Genomic DNA, 21,651 nt, shown 5'->3' with positions numbered 1-21,651 from the left:
AGAAACTCTAGAGGCTTCAGTGGGAGGTAGCAATATACAGCATGAAGCCACTTGCAAGTGCATGGAGTGCGCTTACAGCTCCTATTGATGGCAAAAGAATCTAGGTGATTCACTGAAGGAAGGTTGGATGACTCTATTCATTGAGAAATTAGAAGAGAAAATCGCCATCCTTGAAAAAGAACAAAATAACAATTAAACTATGATTTATTCTGCTTCCGTTGAGATACCCTTTTTGGACAAGTTTACTTTATTCATTTCCTTTGATTATATTCTTTCCTCATTGGACTTTGGATACTTGTATATCCTTTTTATTTAATTATTAGATTGTTTTTGCTCTTGATTTATTATTATGTGCATTGATTATCACTGATGGCTAAATCGAGGATCTTGTGACTGTGGATTGCACCCACGAGTTGTCGGGCGAGACCGATACCAGTGGGTGAAGTGTGACAATTCCATTTCCAGAACTCTTGGTTATTTCACCCTGCCTTCCATGAGGATATTAGAAATGCATGGACTCAAGATGATGTGACACCCCTTGTTTGAAGATTGGCAAGCTTCTTTAGATTCTTACAGAACTAGAATAAATAGTCTTTGCTAATTTTGATAATCTTGATGACTAGTTAGTAGCTAAGGTTAAAACCCTAATACTGTCCCCTAAACCTTACCAGACCTGATCAATAATAAGAAGGACTTGTTGTCTTGGGCCTTGAATGCTAAAGAATTTTCCTGGTTCCGAAAATCTAGTAGCAAACACATTTTTGATGGGGACTGGAACACTACACTCTACCACTTTGTCTTCAAAGATACACCACCACAGAAGAAGAATTAAGTCAATCAATCATGATAGAAGCTGCTTCACCTCACCTAGAGAAATTGCAAGGGCGTTTGCCAGCTATATGGAGAATTTATACACTTCTGCTCAACCCTTAGATCAATCTTTTGTGGAATATATGTGTGATACGAGAAAAATTGCACCGAACCCATTAGACCATGGCCGGGACCCACCAAAACCTAATTTAATAAGCATAAGGGCACCACACTTCAGTTACCAGTCTGGTACGACCGCCCGAACTTTGCAGTAGACGAAGCTGACTTGTAGGAGGCAACTATCAGCAGAGCGGTGAGAGAATCGTGCTTAGATTGGTAACTACTTGCGTCCCCGAATATCTAGGCAGAAACCCTATGATCGGACGGCCACAAAAAGAGATCGAGACTTCACTCAATGGTCGAGAATTGGAGGTAAGGTCTATATAAACAAGTGATCAACTCACTCTAAAGGTATCTGAATTGTTTCCCAATTACGTATTTATTCTTATGCTCTGCAATCAGCCAGAGCCTTCATGATCAATCCAGTTCTTGACTTAAGCTTCGGAGGTGGCCTCCCGACCCCCACTGTTGGGCCACGTCTAACTCTTTTTTACAGGCCATAACCAGGAGAGCCGGAGGCTTAACATTTTCTAGACGCATCATTTGGCGTCGTCTGTGGGAAACGTTTCAAGAAGTCATGGTTTCCAGATCAGTAGCAGCTGCAGCGGCTCAGCGAGAATTGGTTCTCCATCCTCCTCCTGATGGGAATAATCCAATGGATATTCTTGAAGGAAGCCGAGTCCAAGAAGTACAACAAGATGGAGTGGATGGAAATGAACACGAAAACCATCCTAATCCTCTTCAGCAGCAATTGGATCAAATGCAAGTCCAGTTCTTGGAAATGCAGCAAATGCTTCGTCTGTTAGCCAGGCAAGTAGTTGCTCCTCAAGCTCCTGATCAGTTGGAGGTTGGCGTGTACCTCTCGTATGAGCACCATACAACGAAGGAGACAAACAACCAGCCGAAGGCCAGAATTTTGGCCCGAACGCTCAGAGGGATCTCCTAAGACGAATCCAAGAATTGAGAACTGGCGAACACCCAGAAGAGGCAATCGGCATGACAGGCTGCAGGCTATCCAAACCGAATCCCGAATGATACTGTCGAGAGGAGTTCGCACTCACTCCCCAACATCCAGGCGTTCGGAAAGGGCGACCGTTCGAATGGAGGATGGACGATCGTTGCATATTGGCAGAGAGCTAGCCAACATAAACCAAAGGTTGGGGCAACTCTCTCGAGGGTGAAAAACTGATGATATCTATTCGGTCATCCAAAAAACTCCTTTTGCTGATGCTATTGCTCTGTTCAAGTTTCCACACAATTTTAGACTCCCAACTTTTACAGCTTTTGATGGTTCGAGAGACCCCACAGCCCATATTAGGTATTATCAGCAGACAATGGCGGTAGCTGGAAACTCTGACGAGATTCTTTGCAGAGTATTTGCCTCTTCCCTAATCGGGGCAGCACAGAAGTGGTCTCAAACCTTCCTTCGAGAAGAATCAACGATTCGATGAGCTTGCCCGCAAGTTCATCAGACGTTTTCAAAGTGGTATCCAAATCAAGAAAACGGAGTAAACACTCTTTACAATCAAGCAGGAAAGGAATGAATCAATTCAAGAGTACCTGAAGAGATTCAATAAAGTTACCATGGAGATAGAGAATTTGGACGAACAGGTGGCGAAAACGGATCTCTTCACGGGGTTAACCAACCGAAAGCTGCAGAAATATTTACTTCAGGATATGCCATCCACCTATGCTAAATTAGTGCAACGGTGTCAAAAACAGGTAGAAGTGGCGAAGATACTTGATGCACGACAAGGGGAACCTAAAACAGCAACCAAGGAACTAAAGGTCCCCGAGAGAAGCCAGAAGCAAAAGCAGCCAGTTCAGGATCGAGATCGGGCCAGAAAGCCCGACTACACGCCATTGAATGCTCCTCGATCGGAGATATTGATGTAGATCAAGAATCAGGATATTTTGAGATGGCCGTCCAAGATAGTAACAAACATAGGAGAAAAGAATATGGAGAAATACTTCCATTTTCACAAAGACTATGGGCACTACACTAATGACTGTAGGCACCTCAAGGCAAATATCGAAAGATTGATCAATCAAGGGCATCTCTCAAATTTTGTGAAAGTTCTGGAGGATGAGAAGAGAACGACCAATGAAAAAAGGGATCGTTCGGCAAGCAGGGAGCGTCGGGTCGAAGCTCCAAAGTCTAAAAAAGGAAAGGAATTGGTGGGACCTAGCAGATCCCCAATTCTCACTATATTTGGAGGACTCGGACCCAAGTCCCTGCGGAAGCTAAAAGCAAAATCAAAATTCGTGGGATTGGGAGAATCCCAAAAAAGAAAGAAAGTGGAAGAAATTCCCATCACTTTCGGTGAAGAAGACGAGCGAGGCGTGTGCATGCCTCATGACGCTACAATTGTTATCAAAGTAGAGATCAGACGAAGGGAGGTACATAGTGTAAAACCCAGCCCTAACCCTGACCCGGAAACCTTGTTATTTGTAGGTCCAGTGACCCGAAGTAAAGTAAGAAGTCAGCTTTGGGCCATCCCAGTAGAGGACTTGGTGTCTGGCTTTGAATCCATGAAAGTTGATGATGAAGTTTTATTTATGGAAACTGAATCTTGATGAAGATCGGATTAGTTGATGGACTTGGAGTGCTCTCTATCATGGTTTGAAGGCATTTCTACCTATTAGGTAAGTCACTTGATATGTGTGCAAAACCCCTTTAGGATTGGATTTGATCTGGGTCTTCAATTCCCTGTTTTGGTTTTGCTGTCAGCATTGGTTGACTGATTGGTCGACTGGACCAGTCGACCAATCCACTCGACCAATGAGTGCTGTCTTTGGCAATTAGGTTTTTCTTGCTCTATTTAAGTCCAATCTCGAGTCCACTTCGTACTTGCTGCCTCCAAACTCTTTGGAGCGGACCAAAGACCTCTCGCAAGTCATCTCCCTTGCATCCTTGGTAATTTTCTTGACGGATCTTCGTCGAAACTCTTCCTTTTGCATCAAAAGGTATGTCTATACTCTCTTCTTCTCCTCCATCTCTGATTTTCTTTCCTTTTTGAGTTGAGACAGTAGAGGAGATGTTGCATTCTCTGTTGCAAACATCTCTGGACTTGTCTCTCATGATCATCCTAAGGATTAGAGGCTAGAACAATGATCTTAACCATGATCATTGCAAGCTTTTGAAGGAATCATGATCAAACCATGATCTAATCTTGTTAAACTTCTGATTTGAATTCTGATCTCCTTGGATCTTCTACATTGATCATGTTAGTAGTCAATTGCTGTGTTTTCTTTTCATGATCCATGATCTATCAATCTCTAGTTGTTTCTCTTCTACCATACCATGTTCTCTTCATGAATCATGATAGTTACATATATGGTAGGTTTTGTTTCCTTATTTAGATTTATGCTTAAAAGCCTATTACCTTGAAGATCTAAGTATGTTTTCATGATACCGTTACTGAAGCAATGATCCATCCTCCTATTGTTCTTGTCTTTGATTTCTATTTCGAATTCATCAAGATCCATGGTTGATCTAATTATGGTAACTTTTTGTTTCCTAATTTGGATCTTGATGTCTTGTTTGGATTAATGTTTTGAGATCCCCTATATGTTAGAATACTACTGATGTAGTTTACCCCTTGATTAGTACCCTTTTGAACCACCAAATTCGGATTTCCTATCTTAAAACTCTGTTTTTTTTAGGCTATTGTCTGCATTGGTCGACTGATTGGTCGACTGGACCAGTCGACCAATCCACTCGACCAATGAGTACAAGCAACTCGGAAGTGGTCCGTGTTGGATGTTTTGGTATCTTTCCCGTTAGGGATCTTTCCTAATATGTTGTATACACTTGTTTAGGACCTTCTTCTCAAGTTTGCCAAGATCTTACTTGATTTCTTAGGATTCCTTTACGAGTCATAAAAGGTAAGGATGGTTATTTCCTTAATTACATAGATAGCATGAATCTAGTTTCTATATTTGAATGTCATTGATATGTTTCCTTAATTAGATTCTTACAATGATATACTACTGTTGCATAACCTTGATTACAGTAGCATTGCTTAAATTGATTCATGTATAATTTACTTACCAATTATATACAAGTTGATTGCAATTATTGATTTCTTTCCATATATGAAGTTACCATATATGTGATGATATGAATTGATGCTTGTGTATGCTTAAGTATGGTTTGGAAAGGAGAGGTGTCCTTTTGACACTTCGTCCTTGGACTACTACGGGAATATTATGGGATGTTTCCGGAGATGCCCTATGGACACCTTCCTAAACTGTTGGATGACATATCTAGGATTGTCTAGTAGTGTTTGGCTAGGATGTCCTGTTATGTCAGACCCTATTCGGAGGGGTATTGAGACCGAACGACCCGTGGTAGCAATGGGGATTCATGGGCGCTCAAGACCGGTAACCAACCCGTGAGAGGACGTGAGAGCTTCCTGTTTACCATATGTGGATGATCAATAGGGTTGATGAGTCCGTAGTCAGGGACTATGAGGACTCTAGTGTGAAAGATACCGGAAAGGATCGTCAGGGACGAGGAATGGACGTATCTGGATCTGACTTGATGTAACTAAGTAGAAGACTTGCATTTGGCTAGGTTTTACCCCGACATGCGCCGGTACTTAGACCAATGGTGATGTGAGAGAGTGGTGACTTAACCCCCACCATGGAATGTCCCGAGGGATGCCGGACCCATTACCAACTGATGATGAGTGATTGAGACCTTCCTAAAGAAGTACGGTGCTATGACTTAAAGCATGTCTGCCAATAGAGACCAACATACATAGAGTTAGATTCATTCATTCATTGCTTGTCTCATATCATATTGCATTTAGGTTTGTTTCTGAAATCCTGCCATTTATGTTATTATGGATTTTAACTGCCTTACTGAGTTTCTTTGAAACTCATTCCTTTATTGTACAATGTTTGTTAGACTATCCTGCAGTCTTGAATACTATGACGGTTCCTATGAAGAAGCGCAAGGCGAAGAGGCATATCTCCAGGAAGGTGATTGCGGTTACCACAATTACACTGAAGATTCCGCGGGTGGTTATGCTCCGTACGATGCTTAGTCCGACCATTGAGTGGAAGCGTCCTTGTGCCATTTATGAGATTTACACTTATAAGGATGTTGTCTATAAAGTGGAGAACGATTTAGTTACCCATTGTACTTGCTATTGGGATTAGATTTTGTCTAGTTTATTATCTTTTAGAGCTACTTTTCCGCTGGTTGTAGAGTGGGATTTTACCTCACTTTACTTATCTGTTTTGACACTCTGATTATATCTAGTATTCTTATTTATTTATGATTCATTCTTTCCTTATTGGATCTATGGTTTATCTTCCGCACTTTTATTATGATTGTTCATGATTATGTTATTGTTTATGTGGGAGGTTGATTACTCGATACCTGATCTTTGGGCTGTGGATCACACTCTCGGGTATGCCAGATAGGGTACCGGCTGGGAGGATGTGACACATAGGGTCCTAGTCAACACGGGATCTTCGGCTGATCTTCTTTCTTATGAAGCTTTTCAGAAGCTAAATGTCGAGGAAGGTCTGATGAAGCCATCTTCAACACACCTCTATGGATTTATTGGTTCATCTGCCTTAGCCGAGGGATCAGTTCAGTTGGATCTTTTGGTAGGAAATTTCCCGAAAGAATCCACCATTTGGGTAAATTTTCTGGTGGTTCGGGACCTTCCTGCTTACAACATGATCCTCGGTAGGCCTTCGTTGACGAAGCTAGGCGCCATAGTCTCGCCAAAACATATGAAGATAAAGTTTCCCACCGACACTGGAATCGGGCAAGTAGTTTCAGATCAAAAGCTATCCCGACAGTGTTATCTGGCATATCTCAAAGAAAAGGTAGGACCAGAAAAAGCCACAGCCTTACCGATCGAGGTAAGGGATGATCGGGACGAAGACACCATGTAGAGGCCCGAACCCGTGGAAAAATTAGATCGAATATCCTTGCAGCCAGGAGATGAGACAAAATCCACTTATATTGGATTTGAACAATTAGAACCCTTCAAGGAAGAATTGAAAACTTTCCTTCAGAAAAGCATAGATGTGTTTACTTGGTCAACAAACGATATGGCAGGAATTGATCGAGCTGTGGCCGAACACAAGCTATGGATTAATTCAGATGTCAAGCCCGTAATCCAGAGAAGATGAAACTTCTCGATTGAAAAACACGAGGCTATCAGAGGAGAGGTCAAGAAACTGAAAAAGTATGGTTTTATTGAACCATCGAGTGTCCAACATGGTTGGCCAATGTTGTGATGGTAAAGAAGTCGAACGGGAAGTGGAGGACGTGTACTGATTACACAGACCTCAACAAAGCATGCCTGAGGGACTGTTATCCTTTACCACGTATAGATCTTCTGATCGATGCGGCTGCTGGATATGAAACGTTAAGTTTCATGGACGCTTATTCTAGGTACAATCAAATCCTGATGAATAAGGAAGATGAGAGATTCACAGCCATCATGACCGATCGGGAGAGTTATTTTTACAAAGTTATGCAGTTCGGTTTGAAGAATGCGGGAGCTACATATCAGAGAGTTGTAAACAAGATCTTTAGTGATCTGATCGGAAAAAAACATGGAGGCATACATAGATGATATGCTAGTAAAAAGTCTCCAGAGGACAAGACACATCGCAAATCTTAGGGAAGTATTTTCCGTTTTAAGGAAATACCATATGAGGCTAAATCCGGAGAAATGTGCCTTTGGGGTATCTTCGGGAAAATTCCTGGGGTTTATGGCTTCCCAAAGGGGAATTGAGGCAAACCCTGTCAAGATACAAGCTTTGACCAACATGGATCCCCTAAAGACTGTTCGGGATATACAGTGTCAGACCGGACGGACAGCAGCTCTGACCCAATTCATCTCACAGTCGGGAGAAAAATGCTTACCTTTCTTCAAAGCCCTGAAGGATTTAAGGGGAAGTAAAGAAGCACGATGGACGGACGAATGTCAGAAGGCTTTCGAGGAATTGAAAAGAAGGCTCGGGCAACTGCCACTACTTTCTCGGCCTGAGAAGGGCGAAACTTTGCAAGTATATTTGGCAACATCACAGTCGGCCGTGAGTGTTGTCCTCATTCGGGAGAAAGAAAGGAAACAATGGCCCATTTACTATGTCAGCCATGTACTCCTAGATCCCGAGACAAGATATTCAATGATTGAGAAACAGGTGCTGACACTTATGATAGCAGCCTGAAAGTTAAGACCGTATTTCCAAGCTCATCCGATCGAGGTGCTAACCAATTCCCCTTTAAAAAAGGTTCTGTTTAAACCCGATTTATCGGGAAGAATGGTTGCGTGGTCGGTAGAGCTAGGGGAATTCCAGGTAGATTTTAAGCCCCGAACTGCTATAAAAGCACAGGCCCTGGCCGATTTTATAGTGGAGTCCGTAACCCCGATCGAGGAAGAAGGAGAACCTACCCTGCCAAGTATGTGCACATATATGTTGACGGTTCTAGCAATAACTTTGGTTCGGGAGTGGGCATTTTGCTAAAAAGTCAGGGAGGTTTTCTGATCCGATATGCTTTAAGGTTTGGGTTCGAGGCAAGTAACAACGAAGCAGAATATTAAGCTTTCATTGTGGGGCTCCGGATCGCTAAAGCTTTGGCAGTAGCTGAAGCAATAATATACAGTGATTCCCAACTTATCGTCAACCAATTAGAAGGAGAATACGGAATAAAAGAGCCTCGATTACAAAAGTACCAAGAGCTTATCCGAACTCTAAGGAAGGAATTCAAAGATATAAGGGTATGTCAAATACCCCGAAAGGAGAACTCTGTAGCAGATGACTCTTGAGGTTGGCGAACGCTAAGAAAAAAACCTTAGAACCATCGGTCTACGTTGAGGAGTTAAATTTCCTGAGCGCAAAGGTCAACCTCGTTACGTATATAGAAAGCAAAAAGTGTTGGATGGACCCCATCATTGAGTATATTCGAGATGATAAACTCCCAGAAGATTTAAAAGAACCCCGATCAATAAGAATTCGTGTGGCAAGAAGGAGAATTCTGACGCATCAATGTGAAATCCCCCGGATTTCTACCCCTTTAACCCGTGATTTCAAGACCGCAAACCCGGGTCTCAAGTTGGCAACAACTATGAGCCATTCAAGCCAAGCTTGAAGGTTTGGAAATGGACCCAATGTTGGTGGATGGACCTTGTGATGACCCGACAACTCTCCTAGAGTTTAAGAGAAGAGAGAAGATCAATCATGATAGTGTAAAAAGGGTGATTTTGGAACTTCCGTAGACTAGCGATGGAGAGTCCGATTGATGAGATTATGGTATCCAAATGAAGAACGTTGAAAGACCTTTCCATCAAGCCAAAAATCACCAAAATCAGAGTTCCGATGCGGGTCCAACCATGGACCGGTTGGTTGGGCCGGTGGGTGACCCAACCCCCCACCCAGTTTTCAGTTACGGGGCAAAATCAAGATTTTGGGTTTTTAAACCCTATTTTAAGTTGTAGCTCACCTCTAAATACATTTTTTGATGCTAGAACAAGGCAGAGACTTGGGGAAGAGGAGAAACCAAGGAGAAGTGGAGATCTCATCCAATCAAAGGTGTGCTCTATGACTCAGATTGTTGCAAGAACGATAGGAAAGGTTATAATTCTTAAACCCTTCTCTTTAAACATAGTTTGTAGGAATTTCTCTTCTCTTCTTTTGTGAGATCTTGAAAAGGAAGAGTGTTAGGTATCTTGGATGCTCTTGTTTGTTGTATCAACGTTTCCCTTGAGTATAAGTGATAATGGTACATTCCCTTGCGAAAGATTTCACATTATGATTATTTGAGTCGCCCATGGGGGGTTTAGGAGAGCCAAATTAGGCGCTTTTTTATCTAAATTAAATTAAATCAAATTGAAGGTACCCGTAGGATCCTTTTGCTACCAATTAGACTTTCCCAAAGTTTCATTTTGATTCGACTTCAAATTGGTGACGAAATAGAGACCATTCACGAATGAGGTTGAGAACTACCCTTTTTAACCTAGTGGTTAGAATTATGTTTTCGTGGGAAGATTTTGGGATATCCTTTGAAACACAAATTGGCTCTAATTTGTGATTATTAATTCTTTTGCATGAATAGGTTTATGTATCTTTAGTCACCAAACTTGTGGGAGTGAATTTTTTGGACTGTGGAGAAAGGATCAAAGTAAAAGGTGAGGAATAACCATGTTATATTTAATTAATTGTTTGTTATTTTAATTTCTTTTGTTAAATATAAATTGTTGTGATTTCTATTATCATACTATGCTTGTGTGTGACTTTTCAAGATAGGAAGGTAACGCTATTGTTTCTGATGTTGCTATTTGCTTTTAGATCTATTACTATTGTTATGAGGATGGAATGGAAATGTATGCGAAGGGAGAGGAGGAATTTTATTATTCTTTGTACCTTGTATTTTCTATTAGGGTTGTGGGTTCGCCCATTGCCCTAGTGACCTTATGTGATTGCTTAGGTTGTGATTGGGGAATGGGGAATGCCCCTTTGGCATTTCTGTCATAGGACACCAGAGGAGGTGGTATGGGACGCATTTCTATGGTGCCCTTGGCGCTTTCCCTAATTACTGGTTGACATACTTAAGGCATGTCTAGAATTGTTTGGCTAGGTGACCTCATGAGTACTACTACCCTTCCGGTAAGGGTATTGAAACCGGTTAACCTATGATGTCAGTGGCTGGGTCCTATGAGCATCAAGCAGTTCCACTACCATCATGAGATGGTAGGGTTGCATATAATAAATAAGGGCTCATGGGCTCTCAAGACCGGTAACCAACCCATGAGAGGACATTGAGAGCATCTTGTCTATTATATGTGGATGACCATAGGGTTAGGGGTTAACGTAGTCTGAGTTGGTTGGTGCCATAGGATACATTGACTTTAGGCAGGGAAAGATACTGAACCGAGTTGGTTGGTGTCATAGGGGAAGTATCCGTACGATATGTAGTACAAGACCGTATGACTTTGCATTGGGCTTAGAGTAATCCTTGACATGCACCAATTCTCATGCCAAACAATGATGTGAGAGAGTGGTGACTTATACCCCATCCACGGATTGATGTGACTTGACCCAACAACCGTGGAGAACCCAACAGATGTGCTTTAGTGCCGTGAGGGAAGAGTGATGAGACCGCCCAAAGAAGACTGGTGTATCACTTAATGCGTGTCTACTTAGAGACTACATTATAGAGTTAGGAACCTTATATCATCATTGTGCATCTGTTTGTTTATATTATTAATTACATGATTGTCTTAGGAATTATAACATGGAAATTGGATGAATATATGATGTGAATGTTAGTTACCTCACTGAGTTCTATAAACTCATTCCTTTATTTTTGTTTGTTCTTTAGACTGCTCTACAGGTTATGAGGACCCCTCCTACGTTGAGGATCCTTTGATGAATGGCTACCAAGAGGGCGTAGTTGGTAGAAGAAGTGGAAGCACATGACGCTTCATGTTCATGCCAAGACTACTCTTATAGAGTTTCTTTTCCTTAGACTTTTCTTAAATGATTTTCCGCTGCAACTTTAAACATTCTTTTTTTTCTTAGAACTACGGTGTTTAGTTTTGATTGGAGGTTTTGGATATTGTAATCCTTTATTTTTCATTCTTGATAATTTATTAACTTGAACTTGATTTATTCTTGTCCATTTAATTATGACATATCATGTGTTGTATGGATTTGTCACTAAACCTAGGTCTTGCAGTGTATCATCCCCACGGGTATTCAGGTAATGACCGGATCCGGCTGGGTGGGGTGTGACAATGTAGGTTCCCTCCTCTTGGTAACCCACCCCTCTTATGGGGATCTCTGATCTACCCACACCTGATGAGATCAAGCAAATTGTGTTCTCATTTGGTTTGTGCAAAGCTCCAGGATTTTATGGCTCTAATGCCTTTTTTTACCAAAAGCATTGGGATATGATTGAGAAGGATGTCCTAAACTTTGTCTCTATTTTCTTCAGAGATGCTCAACTTCCCTTTGGGATCAACCATACATTGTTATGCTTCATCCCAAAGAAGGACAATGCAACACTTATTTCAAACGATATACCTATAAGCCTTTGCAATGTTAGCTATAAAATCATTGCTAAACTTTTGCCTCATAGGTTAAAAGCTCTTCTGTCTTGCACTATCTCTTCATATGAAGGGGCCTTTGTTGCAAATTGGCAAATCATGGATAAAATTATGGTAACTCACAAAATGATACATTTTATAAGCAAGACAAAAGGAAAACATGCTATGTGGTTTTAAAGTTGGACATGTCAAAAGCATATGATAGGGTGGAGTGGGGTCTTGTTATCAAACCCAAGAATTTTTCCAAATTCTTGGGTTTGATAACTATTGGTGCAAGATCATGGAGATCCTATCAATGGCTTCATCCTCAATTAAGTTGAATGGTTCTCCATACTTGCTGGGGTTCTTGGGATCAGCCGAGTGCCGAGATAGGGATGTCCTCTGAGCCTTTATTTTTTCTCTTGATTAGGGAAGTCCTATCTAGACTCTTAAATGAATATAAGACCCTAAACTTTTTTCATGGTATTAGGATGAGAAGAAGGAGCCAGAAATTTCTCACTCATTTTTGCAGATGAAACATCCTTTTCTACTGAGATGAAAAGAAGATGTCATTGCCATTAAAGTAGTGTTGAAGAACTACTTTGAAAAAAGTGGCCATAAAGTGCATTAGCCCAGCCCCCGCCCCACGCCTGACCTTTAACCCACTCATTTTGGGCCCCTTTCCGGTGTAAGAAGATGTCCTTGCCATGCGAGGGAGCTCTTTGGAAGAGGGGGCCAAATCATCTTCTTGGGGTATCAAAGAAGAAAAAAGATGTGGCATACTTGGGCAAAAACCTATTTCAGGGGAAAGTTAAGACAAAGAGCATGATGAGCATTGTAAATAGAATGACAAGAGAGCTAGCAACTTTGAAAGCCACCAATCTCACATTTGCAAGGAGGGGAATACTTATGCAATGGCAAGGCCTCAAAATCCGTAAAGGTATTTGCAAGAAAATATACTCCCTGTGCCAAGAGAGTTTGGAAGGACAACCCCACTAAAAGCAAGTAAATGAATATCATCTCTGGGAGAAATGTTGCACACCAAAGGAATCAGGGGGCCTAGGTTTCTAGAGGATGGATGACTTCAATACAACACTACTTTTAAAACAAGGGTGGAGACTCCTAACCAACCCAAATGCACTATGGGTACAACTATTGAAGGTCAAATATTACGAGGAACAACTCCTTTTGACACCAAAGCTTTGGTAACAAAGGGTTCTTGGACATGGAATAGCATCACGAGTATCCTACCAAGGCTCAAGACATTGGTCATAAGAAAAGTAGGAGATGGAATGAACACTTTCTTTCAGTTTGACCCGTGGGTCCAATCCAACAAGAACTATGTGATTGAATACCAAGACTTCTCCCTCTGGACAAGGAAGGCGATTGTTGCAAAAGTCATACAGGATTATAACAATTAAACTAGGAATTACTCTCAAACCTGCACCCACCGCAATCTCATCACTGCTCAATTCTTCCACCCACCATTTTAACTAATGAATTTGATTCTTGGTATTCTCTAATATCACCTAATGGTGAGTTCGTTGCCAAACTAGTTGAGTGTGCAATTCTAAAAGAAAAATTCCCCACTGTCCACAACAATTTCTCGAAGTGGTGGAAATTCTTCTGGAAGCTACCCATCCATCAAAAATTTAAAGCTTTCTTTTGGCATCTCTTGAATGCAGGTATCGTGCTCAAAACTATCATTTCCTAGTGGACGGAAGCTCTTGTGGATTGTATTCTTTGCGGAAATGGACAGACGGTGTGGCACAATTTCATCTCATGTAAATGGACCAAAAGAATCCATGTGGCTGGACCCTTGGGGCTAAGAACAAAATAATGGAACAAAAAATCCATTCAACACCTTTGCAACTTTTAGGCTCATGACCAATAATTGGATAAACAAACTAAAACTTGGGTCACCTTTGTTTTTATAATTACATATTTTATTTGGAAGAAAAAAAAAACAATTGTCTTTACAATAAGAAAGGGCCCAACCCCTATGAGGTGCTAAACGACATTAAAAAATGGATAACAGAACTAAATCTGCAATAAAGAACAAATGTGGAAAAAATAGGCTACAAGAAGTGAGTAATATGGCATCCCCACCCAGTCAAATCCATGTAATCTGTGTAGCTTTTTAAACACTAACCATCCCATCTTATTATGTGCAGGATACCTAATGAACGGTTAAGATGCACAAGATGGAGTCTGGGTCTATGTTGGGGTAGACATATCCAAGTTGTCAGCTATAGTAAAACTAAAAAGGAAGATGAGATGGAGGCACTTCTTTTTGGAATGCACGCAGGGATTAAGAAAACTAAGATGGGAGGATTGGAGCTCAAAGAAATTTGGTTCGATAACCCATAACTGTTAAAACTTCTTGCCTAAGCTGAAGAACAATGCATGCCCTTCTTAACTTAGTACCTATTTTGATTAAAGTTGCATTAGCAACAAAGGCAACACATCAGTGTTAAGTCCCACACGCTTGAATTGGTTCACTAGTTTAGCTCTAGAGGTCCCATATGACCTAAGTGCACAAACTTAGGAACAAATATATGTGTAACTGTTTTCTTCTTTCATCAAAATCTGCAGATTTTTTTTTTTTTTAATCACTTAATGTTGATTGTCCAATTTGGATATTGTAAATGAAACACCAAGAAATAACAAACATAAAACCAACTGTACGCTAGTCTCATGTTGCGATGGCAATACATCTCTTGATGCCTACGTGTGAGAGAAAGAGTTTGATGGTATATGATGGATGAAAAGAAGAGTATTATAATTTATTTAACTAGGGTTATGCATCACTTTAAAAAGTGATAAAGAAAAACACAAGCGAGTAGACTATGATAATTCTTGCGCACCTAACCTCACCTAAACCCTAGTAAACACAAGCTTTGTGCATTTGATACAACCTATTTTAAGGTATTCAACTCTTTGGTTGGCGATAACAATGCTCAATTATTATACTTTTTTAGAGAAATTGGGAAAATGATATTGCCGAGTCTAAATCAATCCACATGTATATAGATGGAAACAAACCTCCACCTTTACTTGGTTTGGCGTATGAAGCTAACGTCCACCCATCCTTCCAAATTTACATAGGACCTAACATAGGGCTTGCTCGTGTACCATAGGGTCTAGACCCTATGTAATTGTGGGAGGATGAAAGTCCGTCTTACCCGGCTAGAGAGAGTCTAGACTTGGATATATCTCTATCCCTCTGGAGTTTAGAACCCATGCTCTATGGTTGGTCCAAAAATCTGTCCCCCACCTAAGCTCATGTGGGAAGCAAATCCATATTGATTTTACTAGCTTAAAAAAATTAATGGGACCACATTTTTTTGATAGGTAGACCAAAACAAGTGGGCGAAATAGAAGCTGATGTGAAGGGAATTTTCACAAATTAACATTTATTTGGTTTTTCTTTTCTATTTTAAGTGCAAGATATATTGTTGTCTAATTGTGTGGTCCTTGCACTAATGCAGAGTTTCATGGATGAAATTCTTTTTTTAATTTCTATAGAGATTATATTTATGGATGAAAACTTATGTTTCTTGAGAACGAGGTGAGTTGTTAATGCATTAGATATCTAGGCACAGGTTTCATGCAATCAAACAATATTCTTTTGACTTTCTATCAAACATTTAGCGTCCGTTTGATAATTTACCATAAGGCTGTAAAGCTGTGTTTGTTTGCTGGAATAAAGGTAGGGTGGGAAAAAAGGGGTACAAATTATTCTTTTAACCTTTAAAAAGTGTAAATTTCAAATTACTTTTCTTTAAAAAACCCCCCAAATAAATCCACACTTCCAAAAATGGTCACATTGTTTGGTTGACTTAGAGTGGGAAAGTGGGAGACAGAGTTTCCTTGAAACAAGGAAACCCCCCCTTGTCCCAACCATGGCACGTGATGGATGTTGAAGAGATCAACTTTCCTATCCTATGCCATTTTAAAAGCCCACATACTTAGTGGGACTTTGTGGGAAAGTTTGGAAAAGTAAAAAGTAAGACCCACCTTAATCTTCAAGGAATTCGTACTTTTCCACAAAACCTATCGTTTCCTTTCATTTCCTTTCTCCAAACTCACCCCGTCAACAGGGAAATTTCTACCCTACATATGAGGACCCACATGTTTTTTTTTCAACAAAAACTTTATCGGGGGGGGGGGGGGGGGGGGGGGGGGGGGGGGGGGGGGGGGGGAAAAAAGGGGGGGGGGGGGGGGGGGGGGGGGCCCCCCCCCCCCCCCCCTGGGGGGGGGGGGGAAAGGGGGGAAAAGAAAAAAAAAAACCCCCCCCCCCCCCTCCCCCACCCCCCCTCCCCTTCCTTCTCCTCCCCCCCCCCCCCCCCCCCCCGCCCCCCCTTTTTCCCCCCACCTTTAGCAAACAAACGCAGCCTAAAAGAATTTCTGATGTTTCTTGTTTCAAAAACAAAAAGAATTGGATTGAAAGCCATTTGATAAATTTGTTTGTTTCTAGTGATTTTTACAACATAAATTGAAATTTCTAAAAACTTCTGCTTGGAGAAACTCTTGTGACACAAGAACAAATTTTCTTGAAACAAAATTTAGGTGCACCGATTTTAAGTAAGATACTTTTAAAAAAAGGGTATTCGTGGAACTTGGCATCCCAAACGTAAGAACCCTGTTTATGGTGTTCCTCAAAGCATAAACACTTGGTCGGTTAACAAACGAGTCCTTACTAAGAGGTCTCCATTTTTCATTTAATGAGCTACTTTTGAATTCAAATTGGTACTGCCATGTAGAACTTGCTCTGCTCTCTTCCACCCTTTATCATTTTTATGCCAATCTAAATAGCCTTTTGAGAAGAAAAAAAATTTAAGAAAACGTTTATCTCAACTGTGTATGGAATAGATGATGTTTGGTTAGTCAAATTGTTAACTCAGCTGTACAATGCCTTGGTGCTTCATTGTTCAGACATACAGAGGTTCTAATGGAGAACACCATATAAGTCAGATCTCTAAAAGGAAGCTCTCTCTTTCTCTCTACCTTCTACTCCTCTGTTCACATGCCTTGGTGCTTCATTGTTCAGACATATAGAGCTTCTAATGGAGAACACCATAAAACTCAGATTTCTAAAAGGAAACTCTCTTTCTCTCTACCTTCTACTCCTCTGTTCACCCCAATTCTACTTCACTTTGAGGACTTGGGGCTCCATTTTGAAACTTTACCATGTTCAAGGACTATGTTTGGATTCATCTACTTCTATTCTGACCCATAGAACCTGGAGCTACCACCCATTTGGGGAAAGGAAATTGCAGAAGGATTGGTCTTATTGTCTAAGGTAGAAAGCAGAGAAAGAATCATATAGAACCTAAAATATGGCTCCATTTCAATAAAGAACTCCAGATGACTCAATTTTTCTGAGCAACTTGGTATCTGAATGCAATGAAAGGTTATATGTGATGACTTACAACATTTCACTAGTTTTTTAAATGCCTCATCCTGAACACAAAATCTATATGCAGATGACCAGAGTGGATGATTCATGAAATTTACAGCACTGATGCATAGACCATACAAGTAGACTTCAATACACTGAATAACAGAATCAACCAAATTAGAAGCATAGACAAATTTGACCGCAATGGTGCACGTTCAAGGCTCTGAAAGGGAGGCTAAGGATGAAAACACAAGACAGGTTGTGGCACACTGATATATACTGTGGAACAAGGGCAAGGCCCCAAAAATGATGGCAGCAATGACGAAGAGAACAAGCACAATAATGGTGATACAGAGGATCATGTCAATTTGTTCAACGGAAATGATCAGAAACTCAATTTACTGTAATGGAAATAGACCCAAAAAGTTTATTCCTACTCATGCAGCTCGACACATTCTCATATGCACTGAAACAAGCACTAGCTTAAGGAAAATTGTTTATAGTTTGAAACTAGAACTTTAAGACACAAAAGCAGCAGTTTGTGTTATACAATCATGATAACATAAATGATAGCCTGCTCCAATATATTGAACCACATGCTGCAATACTACAAAGCTAGCTGATATGGTCCTCTCAAACTACTTCATCAAGAAGTTTTTAATCTCAACCAACTCTGCTTCATTATTCAATCCATGGCAGCATAGGCATCATAAAAAGCTACGACCATATCATGAATTGTCTGAGACTTGAAAGTGGATATCAGAGGGGGTGGCCAGTTGGTCAAATTACACACATCCAAACAATTCTCAAAAAAAATTACACTGGTTATGTGGGATTATAGTTTCAGGAATTCTGTAGCTAAAGCTGATTGCTCTGTGATGCTCTATTCAGATCAATCCAATAATGAAATGACAAGCGTGAAGTTGTTGAAGTATTTTGCCAGAATTTGAATATTGATATATGAATCTAAAATAGAAGTTTGAAAATGGGTAGAATTTCTAGAGAGAACTTAGAAATTTTTGTATTGAAAAGGTACACCAAGGTAAGGTACAAGTCTAGAAGAAAGCCATAAAAAAAGTCAATAAATAAATAAACAAACAAAATGTAGAACAAGGGCAAAGAAGACCTTCAAACCCAGACAAAAACAAAGAAGAAAACTGAAATCCTTTGTACATACAAGAAAGGAAGAAAAGAAAAAAAAACTCAAAAATGACAACCAAAAGAAGAAAAAAAATGATCAATCATACCTGCTACACTTCCAAGCTGAAACTGCAAACAAGGCTCGATCTTGCCAACAAATTACCAAACTGCCGTTCTCTTCTTTGATCTTATATCCATCACAACCATAGGTTTGAAGCAGTCTCTTTGACTGCAACAAAGCATAATAGCTCAAAGGCACCTTTCCAAACCCTGCAAAATCCAGTCTCTGTATCCATTTCTCAAGCTTTTCATGCCTTTCTTTCCTCTCAGATCCCTCGCTTGCAATAATATTCTTAATTTCTTCTCCAAAGAGCATCTTCTCTACTTTCATTCGCTCCATTGAAGTCCTTGGTAATGTTGATTCCAAGCAATCAAAGAGTGATGCATAGTAGTAAAGTGCCTCCAAATGTCTCTCCATCAAAGTTGATCCATTATGGTTGGATTCTTGCTCAGTAACTACCATTATTTTCGGAGCTAGTCCCCAGAGGGCAGTCAGGAATCTCTCTATCTTTGCAGAAGCAGTCCCAGATAAAGGGGATGATGATGATGCTGAATCGCGACTTGGGCTGCATCCATTCGTCAAATCTTTATCGAGCAACTCCCCCACATTGCCATGGTTCATCTGCAAGACCCTCTGCAGGTTAACTGAATTCAAATTTTTGTAAACAGCTGGAGATTTCTTCCCATGGATGTCATCATCAGATGCCAGGAGGGAATGCAGTTGAAGGACGGAGCTGATGGCTAAAGCCTCTCCTGTCTTAACACGCAAGCTTTCAACGTCGAGATTCTCTAATTTACTGACAACAGGATTGAATTGAAATGGGATGTCTAATTTTTCAGCTTCTTCAGTCAAACGAAGAGCTGTTTGTTCCAGTACCTCCTTCTGTTCATGAATACCCGTAATTCTCAGATGAGGAGGGCCATCTCTTCGGGCACTCAAGACCTGAAGGAGTGCAATCCACTGCACAGGCTCCACAGAGTTGAGATCAATTATGTGAACCATCTTCTCCCCTTCCATGGCTTCAACAATGGCTTGGTTTGTGATTAAATAGGAAACCTTCAAGAAGGGACAGAGCTCAAAGAACAATTTTCGAACAATGATTCTGTCTGAAACCAAAGAAATTCTCGTGGAATTGAGAGCTTTGTATAATCCAGGCCAGGCTTTAAGAATCCGGTCAGCAAGGGCTTCAGTGAAGTAGGCAGCAATGCGCTGCATGGTGTCGCCATCATGTGAGGCAAGGTGTGAGATTTGCTCGAGTGCGATATTCGCATTCTCAAGGCTACCAGAAGCGACATGGTTAGCACAGGATAGCAACAGATGGATCAAATACAAGCCACGCTCCTCAGATTTGAGCTCTTTGAGCCATGGGTAAGGTGAACCTAAGCCGGGGGTGAGAGACATCAAGGAGAAGAACTGAAGGGGTGATGAAGTTACAGAAGATGATCCCTCATCTTGAGACATTCCAGCCATTCACCACCGCAGAGATTGCTCTGTTCCGAAGAAGGGCAAAGCCCCATAATTGTCAAATACGTATACAATGAATTCAAGATTGACAATTAAAATAGGAACAAGACCAGTGTTGCTTGGAAGGCTTTAATCTTCTTACGGTCTAAAGAAAATTTGCAGAATAATCTGTTCTCTTAATACCGAAAATCAACCCACAAAGGAAGAAGAATACAAAGAACTATATATGCCAGAAAGAAATCAATTGCAAACAGAGAACAGTCAAAATGAACACAAAACTCAATTAAATGGGCAACACATCTTCGTAGAATATAAGATGAAGATCAAAGAACAGTACCAGAAGCTGCAGAAACAGCCAAGAATCTCATCTCGTCTCAGAAGAGCCGACAAGCAAGCAAACTCAAAACTGCAACTGGGTTTTCAAATTCATCAATAACCCATGAAAAGCCCCCAAGATAATATCCCTCCCTTCTCTTCTCTTGGTTCTGTGTGAATCAGAACTGGTTCCTGAGATTTTTAAAGTGGGCTTCTAGATTTATTTAGGGTTTTGTCACAAGAGGTGGTGTGGTCATTGAAGCATTAAAAGGCTTTCTTTTGAAGGATCTTCAATGTCTGCGTTAGCAAACAATGCAAGTGAAGGTGTGTATGAATATTTGTCCTTATTGATTTGTTGTCGATTGGGGGATCAAACAGAGGAATATGGAATTTGGAATTTCTGAGAAAGAGGACCTAATTTCTTTTTAGAGGTTTTGTCTTGATGTTGGGTGGCGTAGGAATAACAAGGGTTAGTCAGAGAAAATTTTGTAATTATTCCAAACAATCACTCCCATCCAAACAAGCCCTTACAAAACAAAACAAACACTTCTCTTTCTTGTTTTGTTGGTTTGTGGAATTTGTGGGTGCTTGTGGGGAATGCTTGAAAGACCTTAAACAAATACTTCCAAAATCCAAGTTTGTCTTTCTCTTCTAACCCATTAGACCATTCAATTGGTGTTATCTTCTTATATCAATAAAGACAAATAGACAATGAGGTTATGCAAAACGCCAAAAGTTGATACCAAATTTAACTCTGCCTAGCTATGAAGTCAAGCCTGAAGCCTGCACTTAGGTGGCAACAGGTTTAGATAATACAAGAACCCTAGCTATCTATAATTCCTTAATCCTTACTCAATCTAATTAATTTTAATCTTTCATTCTCACGTCATTTTATCTTTATCATCCATTATCTAAAGGGGTTTTCATCCATTTTTGGTCATACTAATTAAGATTGTTTTTGAGTGTGTTTCTTCCTTAATTTTGACATGAGGCACTTCTTTGGATTGATCTTGTTTTTTTCGGTAAAAACTTAAGAACATTTTAGAGATAATTGACGAAAAATATTGACATCTTAAAACTATGTTAAATTGGCAATCACTTATTTTTCTGTTAGAACTATTTGTTAGTTAGAGAAAATAATAAATATATGGGTAATTTTCATCTGGACCCCTGAGGTTTGGTCCATGTCATTTTTAGTCCAAATAAATGAAAACTTTGCATCTGCCTCCCCTAAATATCCAATAAGATCAATTAAGGACAAAATATAATTTTTA

At 40.4% G+C, this 21,651-nt stretch overlaps 1 pseudogene across 1 annotated transcript; it reads right to left on the bottom strand.

The window, feature by feature from the left end:
• Positions 1-16,557: 16,557 nt before the first annotated feature.
• LOC149007573 (scarecrow-like protein 3 pseudogene) lies at positions 16,558-20,816 on the bottom strand (annotated as a pseudogene). The gene is made up of 2 exons (XR_016175291.1): positions 20,400-20,816; positions 16,558-20,088 (listed from the first exon to the last, which is right to left on the bottom strand). The product of XR_016175291.1 is annotated as a scarecrow-like protein 3 pseudogene (transcript).
• Between the last annotated feature and the right edge of the window lie 835 nt (positions 20,817-21,651).

Source organism: Hakea prostrata, chromosome 8 (genome assembly GCF_041222555.1).
Source record: "Hakea prostrata isolate BN-2017 chromosome 8, UWA_Hpros_2, whole genome shotgun sequence".
Taxonomy (NCBI): Eukaryota; Viridiplantae; Streptophyta; class Magnoliopsida; order Proteales; family Proteaceae; genus Hakea; species Hakea prostrata.
The sequence above is the reverse complement of the archived record's forward strand: the minus strand, read 5'-3'. Positions and strand labels throughout refer to the sequence as shown.